Here is a 9,515-nt window from a genome sequence, read left to right as displayed (position 1 = left end):
AACAGATAAAAATATAAATAAAAATGAATGGTTCATGAGGCTAAAACTGCTGAAATCAGGCCCAAGAGAGAAAACAAAAAATATGATGTTGTCCTATCCATATGGAAGCCAAAAATACCAGCAAAATTTTACTTATTTATTTAGATAGATACATGATAGATAGAATTAAAATATATCACAACAATAGCATGAATATGAGAACAGATATAAATGTTATTAAAATTCTTGCATTTTCTGGAATGATAAATGAGAACTAATTTATAAGGGTTTTGAAAAGTTACAGATGTTTGCTATAATCTTTAGGGTAATCAGTAGATAAATGCTGTTACAATTATAAGCAATAAGCCAATAGATGGAAAAACTGATTAATAAGTAAATCTTAATCAATACAAGAGAAGACATAAAAAGAGAAAGAAAGGATGCTAAACAGAGCTATCACAAAGAAAATAGTTCAATGGTAGATTTAAAATCATGTATATCAATAAATACATTATATGTAACTTGACTAAGCATTCCAATTTAAAACTACAAAGATTGTCAGACTGGGCTTTTAAAAACATCATATTTGTATGTTATTTAAAATATAAAAATCCAAAGTATAAGGATGCAGAAAGGTTGAACAGTAAAATGATAAAAATATACGTCACAGAAAACAAATAAAATTAAGTAGCGTAGCTATGTAAATATTTAGTGTAGACTTTAAGGCAAAAAGTATCATTAGATACTGTATCACTCAGGATTCTCCAGAGAAACAGAACCAGTAAGTAGGAGATACTTCAGATAGATATGACTAGATTACAGATAGATAGATACATATCAGGGTATGGGTTTATTTGATATGACTGTGGGCACTAGGAAGTCTGAAATCCAGAGGGAGAGGCAGAAAACTGGAAAATCTCTGACAGAATCTCATGTTGCAGTTCACAGGCAGAATTTCTCCTATGTTTTTGCTCTTAAGACCTTTCAACTGATTGGATAAGGCCCACTCAAGTTATTAGGCTTAATCTCCTTTACTCAAAGCTAACTGTAGATGTTAGCCATACCTACAAAATACCTTCACTGCAACCTAAATTAGTGTTTAATTGAAGAAGTGGGTACTATAGCCTATGCAAGTTGACATAAAACTAATCATCACAGTGATAAAAGGGGAGTACTTTATAACATAAAGCATTCAAGTTACCAGGAAGATATGCCGATTTAAAATTTCTATACATTCAAAAACATAACCTCAAAATGTGTAAAGCAAAATTGATGGAGATGAAACAAGCTAGCCAAAAATCACTGAATATATGTGCAATTAAAAAAACAGAATTAATGAACTTGATCTGTTTAAGAAACAGAGGATATCAAACTCAACAATTTCAAGATACATATTATATTCAAGTACACTGGAACATTTACAAAAATTGACCATATATGTGCAGGTTCATAAACAAGTCTCAAACGTTTCATAAGATTAAATCATACAGAAAATATTTTTTAACCAAGACAAATTAAGATAGAAACAAATCACAAAAATTAACTGAAAAATCCCCATACGTTTGAAAAATGAAGAAACATATTTTTACATAACTCACAGGTCAAAAAAACCCTAACAAAATGGAGACTAGAAACTATTTTTGACTTGAATAATGGTTTGAAAGGACATAAAATGTCTGGGACACAGCTAATGGCATACTTAGAGGAAACTATATAGTCTACAAGGCATAGATCATTTAAAAGAAAGGCTATGCTTCCATCTCATGATTTTGGAAAAATAAACACCACATTAAGCTCAAAGAATATAAAAGGAAGAAAATAATGTAAGAGGAAGTAAATAAGTGAAGACATTAGTGGAATAGAAAAGTATATACCTATATTTGAAAACAAAAATTCTAAGCCCCTAATAAGACTAATAAAGAAAAAATAAAGGAGCAAATACCTAATGTCAAGAATGAAAAAGGGCACATCACTGCAATGCTACAGTAATTACAAATATATTAATATTCCAGTGAGAGTCTGAGCCACTTTTTGTTGTTGCAAGCTTTAACCAAAAAGAAGTGCAAGGTATTTAGGGTAAATATGTTTTCCTTAATAGCTACATTTCCCTAATTTGTCTTTGAAAGAATGCCACGCACACCAAATAATTATCAACATTTCCATTATCAAACACTTAAATAGCATTTTACTAAACAATTTACAAATGTTAACCCATTCCATTCTTGCACACATCCTAAAAGGTATATATGTTATCCTTATTTTCCTTATGATAAATGTAAGACATGTAGAATTTAAGTAATTGTCCAATCTCACAGTTAGTAAGTGGAATGACAGGATTTCAGCCTAAGCAGTCTGGTTCAAGAATCATGATCTTAAGATCATTATGATGGGCAGCCTTTCTTAAGAGAAGAGATTAAAAAAGCACTGCTTTTTTTTTTTTTTTTTCTTTTTTTTCTTTTACTCTTGGGTTTAACAAGGAACATGAGTTTCCAGAAGAGGATTTCTACAAACTAGTTACACATTGTCACAATTCTGTGAATTTTATGCTAGTATATCTTTATTTGTTTATAGTTCAGATAGTCCACACTCTACAGAGCACTTTCAAATTCAGCAAATAGATTTTTAGTCAAAGAACCCAACATAACTGTACTTAGAAATCTCAGCATATTACATAGTAAAAGGAAAGGTGAAAAGCAACATGCAATAAGAACAAAACAGGGAAAGAGAATAGGAACAAAGCACAAATGTGTTCAGGTCCCATAGTCAGCCTTCCACTTCTGTGGTTCTACATCTGCAGATTCAACCAACCAACCAACCAACATAGTTTAGTATTGTATGTATTTACTGAAAAAAAAATCTGTGTATAAGTGGACCCATGCAGTTCAAACCTGTGTTGTTCACAGGAAAAGAAAACTACAGGTCAATATTCTTGATTGAATATAGATGCAGAAATCCTCAACAAAATACAAGCAAATCAAATTCAACAGCACATTAAAAATATCATAAACCATGACCAAGTGGGATTTATCCCAGGGATGCAAGGATAGTTTAATATATGAAATAAGCTAACATGATATACCACATTAAGAGAATGAAGAACAAAAATCAAATGATCAACTGAACTGATGCAGAAAAATAATTTGACAAACTTCAACACGTATTTCATTATAAAAAGACACAGCAAATTAGGAATTTCAGGAAATTATCTCAACAAAATAAAGGCACTGGTGAAAAGCTCACTGATGACATTATAGTCAATGGTATAAAACTGAAAGTATTTCCTCTAAGATCAAGAGCAAGGCAAAGTTGCCCCACTTGCCCCTTCTATTCAGCGTAGTACCAGAAGTCTAAGCCAGAGCAACTAGTTAAGAAAAAGATAAAAGGCATCCAAATAGGATATAAGGAAGCAAAATTATTTTTGCTCACAGATGACATGATCTTATACATAGAAAACCCTACAGATTCCACACACACACACACACACACAAATCTGTCAGAAATAATAAATGAATTGACTAAAGTTTCACAATATGAAATCAATATACAAAAATCAGCTGAACTTCTATATATTCATAGAGAACAATCTAAAAAGGAAATTAAGAAAATAGTTTCATTTTTAATACATCAAACAGAATAAAATATATAGAAATGAACTTAACTAGGGAGGTGAAAATCTTATACTTTGAAAACTACAAACATTGTTGTAGAGATTTTTAAAAGACACAAATGGAAAGATGTCCTGTTTTCATGATTGGAAGACTTAATATTGCTAAAATGTCTATAATACCCAAGCAATCTACAGATCCAATGCAATCTCTACAAAAATTTCAATAGCAGTTTTTACAGAAACAGAAAAAAAACCCAACCCTAACATTTGTATGCAACCACAAAGGAATAGCCAAGAATGTTCTTGAGAAAGAAAAACAATTCTGGAGGCCTCACATTTCCTGATTTCAAAACATATTACAAAGTTACAGTAATTAAAACAGTATTGTCCTGACATAAAGATAGACTTGTAGAGCAATAGAATGGAAGAAATAGCCTAGAAATAAATCCACACATATCACCTGATCTTGATAAGGAGGCCAAAAATACAGAATGAGGAAAGGAAAACCTCTTCAACAAATGGTGTTTTGAAAACTGGATATCCACATGCAAAAGAATGAAATTCGGGCTTCCGTGGTGGCGCAGTGGTTGAGAATCCGCCTGCCAATGCAGGGGACACGGGTTCGAGCCCTGGTCTGGGAGGATCCCACATGCCGCGGAGCGGCTGGGCCCGTGAGCCATAATTACTGAGCCTGTGCGTCTGGAGCCTGTGCTCTGCAACAAGAGAGGCCGCGATAGTAAGAGGCCCGCGCACCGCAATGAAGAGTGGCCCCCGCTTGCCACAACTAGAGAAAGCCCTCGCACAGAAACGAAGACCCAACACAGCCATAAATAAATAAATAAATAAATAAATAAATAAATAAATAAATAAATAAAAATTTAAAAAAAATAAACAAAAGAATGAAATTTGGTGCTTATGTTACATTTTCTGTATCTATTCATCCACTGATGGACGTTTAGTTTGTTTCTGCCTCTAGTTATTGTGAATAATGCTGCAAAGAACATGGGTGTGCATGTTCATGGGAGATCCTGATTTCCGTTCTTTTGGCTACATGCATGGAAGTGGGATTGCTGGATCATATAGTATTTTTTAAATTTTTTGAGCAACCTCCATAGTATTTTCCAGAGTGGCTGCCCCATTTGACATTCCCACCAACAGTTTACAAGCAGCTAATTAGCAGCTAATTCTCCAATGTTGAACCTCTAAAGACACAAGACATAGGTACAAACCTCTCCTGGCTGATCCACAAGTTTACAGACTGAATTAAACCCATTCCAGGCAATCCACAGTCACAGGAACTAGAAATGAAACATTGTTTCTGAGTTTTGTGTCTGTTTTGTGATATTATTGTAAAAGCTCACTGATACATACACTATGACCCATCAAGTTAATTTCTTTGTACTTTCCCAACAGAAATGCATGTAAATATCCACCAAAAGACATGAATTAGAATGTCCATAGTGTCACTATTTGCCCTAGCTCTCCATTGGAAGCTCTCCACTGGAAGCTCTCCATAGGAAACTACCCAAAAGTCCATAAATAGATAAATGGACAAATACATGTTGAGCAAAAGATGCCAGATACAAAATGATAGATACATCATCATCACATTACAAATGAGCAACATAAGAAAAACTAATATATAGTGATAGAAGTGAAATAATGGTTACTCCTGAGGGTAATGAATAGAAGTGAGCATTATAGTGGGATTCTATGGGTGATGGTAATGTTCTATTTCTTTCTCTGAGCTCTATTTTTACAGCTAAGCTTTGTGTATAAAAACTGATTGATAGTGATGTCAGCATAATGGCAGAGTGAGTCACTAATTTTTTCTCTCCCCTTTGATTTACAGCTAAGTAAACATCCATAACCAAACCTAAGTACCTCTGTACATTACACCAGGAGGCCAAGGAGGTTTCAACTCATCTGTGCATCTGAAAGTGGGAAGACAGGACTCTTGTGGTGGCTGCAGAACGAAGGGAGCTGGAGAGCCTGCCCCACCCCCACTTGCCATGATCAGAGGGAAGAGGAAACCTGTAGAGAGCAAAACTGGGCAGATACCCACAGCCGAGAGAGAATTTAGAGAATTTGTGGAGGTCCAGGCTGCCGGGACAGTGGGAGCTGGCACACCATCAGAGGGGGATAGAAATGAATTTTGAGGCCGAAGAGGTGGAGAAGCCCTCCAAGTGTGTCCCTGCTCCAGAGTGACACTGCAAGGACCGGGTTTTGGGGAGCATCAGAGGTGACCACTCCTGGCTGAGGAGGTGTAAGGTGAAAGCAGTGAGGGACCACTCAGCTGCCCAGTAGCGTGAGTTGCAGCTGCAGGGACCTGTTTCTCTCCAGCAGCACCCAGATTTCTGATGAGGGGCCTCTGTGACTGGTGGGGGGAGAAGAAAGAGGAGGGGGCACACAGGAATATCAACGGGCATTGATATTCCTGAACAGATTTCCTGCGGTCCACTTTGAGATTTCAGCAGGGGGCACACCCACAAAGTGCCCCAGTTGAAGTTCAAGCATCTTCAGAGCCTGAGGTGCTAGCCCAAGCCTCCGCCCACTCTGATGCCAGCTCCGTGTGCGCAATCCCCAGTGCATCCCGAAGAGACGGCTCCTGTAGGAGAAACCACAAACTTGAGCTGTAGTGCCACCTCCTGGAATAAATAAAGAAAGAGTTCTAATTGCCAGTCTGTTGAATCTTGAGATGCAAAGTAAACATAAATTCTTAATTAAGGAAGGTGTCAGGCTACATCAAATGAGAAAGTAGAAGCTCATATCACACACTGTGAAAAATCAAGGAAATATGGTATCACAAAAACAAATTAATAATTCTCCAGCAACTGAACTCAAAGACAATGGAATACTGTGATCTACCTGATAAAGAATTGAAAATAGCTGTCATGAAGAAATTCAATGAGTTGCAAGAAAATTTAGAAAAACAACTTATTGAACTTAGGAATAAAATTAATGAAGAGAAGGAGTTATTTACTAAAAATTAAAATTATGAAAGAGGACCAAATGGAAATTCTCAAGCTGAAAATTCAATAAATGAGATGAAGAATGCAACAGAGAGCATAGGTAACAGGGCAGATCAGATGGAAGACAGAATAAGTAACTGGAAGAATAGAAATATAGAAAGAATTCAGTTAGAAGAGGGTAGAGAACTCAGATTTTTTAAAAAGTGAAGAAACCCTATGAGAGCTGTTGGGTCCAGTCAGAAAGGCAGATATAAAAATAACTGGTGTACCAGAAGGAAAAAAAAAGGGAGAAGGGGGCAAATAGTTTATTTAAAGAAAGAAAAGCTGAAAACTCCCCAAATTTGAAATAGGAATTGGACATACAAGTCCATGAAGCTAATAAAACACCCTATTATATCAATGCAAAAAGCCCTTCTCTAAGACTTATTGTATGAAACTGTCAAAAATCAATGATAAAGAATCTTAAATGCAGAAAAAAGTAAGCAACTTACAAAGAAACCCCAGTCAGGCTGTAAGCAGATTTCTCAGCAGAAACTACAGACCAGGAGAGAGTGGAATGACATATTCAAAGGGTTGAAATATAAAAATTGCCAGTCAATGTATTCAGCAAATTTCTCCTTCAGATATGAAGAAGAAATAAAGGCTTTCCCAGACAAATAAAAGCTGAGAAAGTTCATCACCATTAGGCTGGCCTTGCAAGAAGTGCTACAAGAAGTTCAAGCTTAAATAAAAAGATGCTACTCAGTAACAAAAAGCATGTGAAAGTACACAACACTCTGGTAAATGTCAAAAATAAAGAGACTTAGAAAATGTAACTCTGTATTAAAATGGTGTGTCAACCACTTAACTATAGTATAAGGGTTAAAGGAAGAAAGTATTTAAAATAGCTATAGCTACTATAATTTGTTAAATAAAAAGAGATAAATTGTGACATCAAAATATAAAAGGAAAGGAGTAAAAGGGTGGAGCCTTTATGGGTGAACAAAGATACGCTGCTATCAGCATAAAATGGACTGTCTTATCTATGAGGTGTTTTATGTAAGCCTCATGGTAACCACAAAGCAAAAATCTAGAGTGGATTCACGGAACATTAAAAAAAAGGGGAGACTGATCATATCACCAGATGCAATACTTTCTCTGTTTCTTTGAAGACCTTATGGATAATTTCTTTCTCTCCTTTCTTCCTTCAGCTCTGCAGATTGTCTTTCTTTCACTTAAGCTTCTTTTTTGTCTTGGTCTCTTTTTGTCATCATCAATGCTTTCCTCAGATGTCTTGTCATTCCTAACTGTCTGCTTGTGATCAAAAATGAGTCGTTACAAATCTGATTGGAAGCTCTGTTCACATGGTTGAAGCTTGCTAATTTGACACCTCACCATGGAGTAATTTTTCTGGATTCTTTCATTGGATAACCTCAGAAGTCTCTGTCTTAACATCTTTTCTCTTGGACTGTAAGGTTAACAAAAGAACATTCTTTTCATATCCCACTTGAAAAGTAGATCTGGATGTAGTGTAGGGGAATAAGACATTTTTAAACTTAATGTCTGTGTTTTCGATATGATACTCTAGTCTTCAAGGGTCCCTGAGTCCTGAGAACCCTCATTTTCCCTTCCCAGAGAATGGTTCTCCAAGTGTTCATTTAGACCAAAGAAGGGGCGTGTGTGTGTGTGTGTGTGTGTGTGTGTGTGCGTGTGTGTGTGTGTGTTGGTGGGAGGAGAGGGTATAACTACTTTTAAAACAGGTTTTCAAACAATCTTCTATTTTTAGTTCCATGTTTACTTCTACTTCCAGTGTAATAAGTGTATCAAATCCCTTAATATTTCATGGTTCTCCAAGTTGTTTGACTGCTTCTACAGGCTCCTGGTGCAAATTTTTGTATCTACTATATCATTCATCTATTTTTCACCTTTCAAATTTTACTGCTTTTGTCTTCATCTTCGTTTTTTGTCCTTGTGAGGTTTTTGCTTTTATATAAATACCTTTGTCATCAAGACCATGAAAAGACATCTACAGAATGGCAGAAAAAATATATATACATATACAGTATTTATATAGTATACAGAATACACAAAAAACTTGCAATTCAACAACAAAAAACCCTACTAAAAATGTGTAAAGGACTTGAATAGACAATTTTCCAAAGAAGATATAAAAATGCCTAAATATGCACATGAAAAGATGCTCAGCATCTTACTCATTAGGGAAATGCTACTCAGAACCATATGAGGTACCAATTCACATCCACCAGAATAGCTATAATAAAAGAATAAAAGAAGCACGTGTTGGCCAGATTGGAACCCTCATACATTGCCATTGAGGATGTAAAATGGTTCAGCCACTGTGGAAAAGAGTTTGGGTGTTCCTGAAAAAGGTAAACATGGAATTACCATATGACCCAACAATTCCACTCCTAGGTATATACCCAAAAGAATTAAAAACAGGTCCTCAAACATATACATATAAACACATATTCATAGCAGCATTATTCTCAATAGCCAGAAGGTAGAAACAGTTCAAATGCCTATCAACGGACAAATGGATCAACAAATTATGGCATATATATGTGGTATAAGTGGAGCATTAATCAGTCATAAAAAATAAATGAAATTCTGATACATGCTATAAAGTGGGTGAACCTCTAAAACATTATGCTAAGTGGAAGAAACCAGACACAAAAGGTATTTTTAATTCTATTTTTATTACTTATCTAGAATAATTTTATTTATAGAAACAGAATGCAGATTAGTGGTTGCCAGGTGCTGGTGGGAGGATGAAATGGGATGAGATTGTTTAATGGATATGGGGTTTTGTTTTTGGAGTGATGGAAAGGTTTTGGAACTTCATAGAAGTAGTGCTTGCACAACATTATGAATGTCCTAGATGCCACAGAACTGTTCACTTAGAAATGATTTTATGTCATGTGAATTCCACCTTAATAAATAAAAAACAACTGAGTGTA

This window comes from Balaenoptera borealis, assembly GCF_965194805.1.
Source record: "Balaenoptera borealis genome assembly, chromosome: 21".
Lineage (NCBI taxonomy): Eukaryota > Metazoa > Chordata > Mammalia > Artiodactyla > Balaenopteridae > Balaenoptera > Balaenoptera borealis.
The sequence above is the reverse complement of the archived record's forward strand: the minus strand, read 5'-3'. Positions refer to the sequence as shown.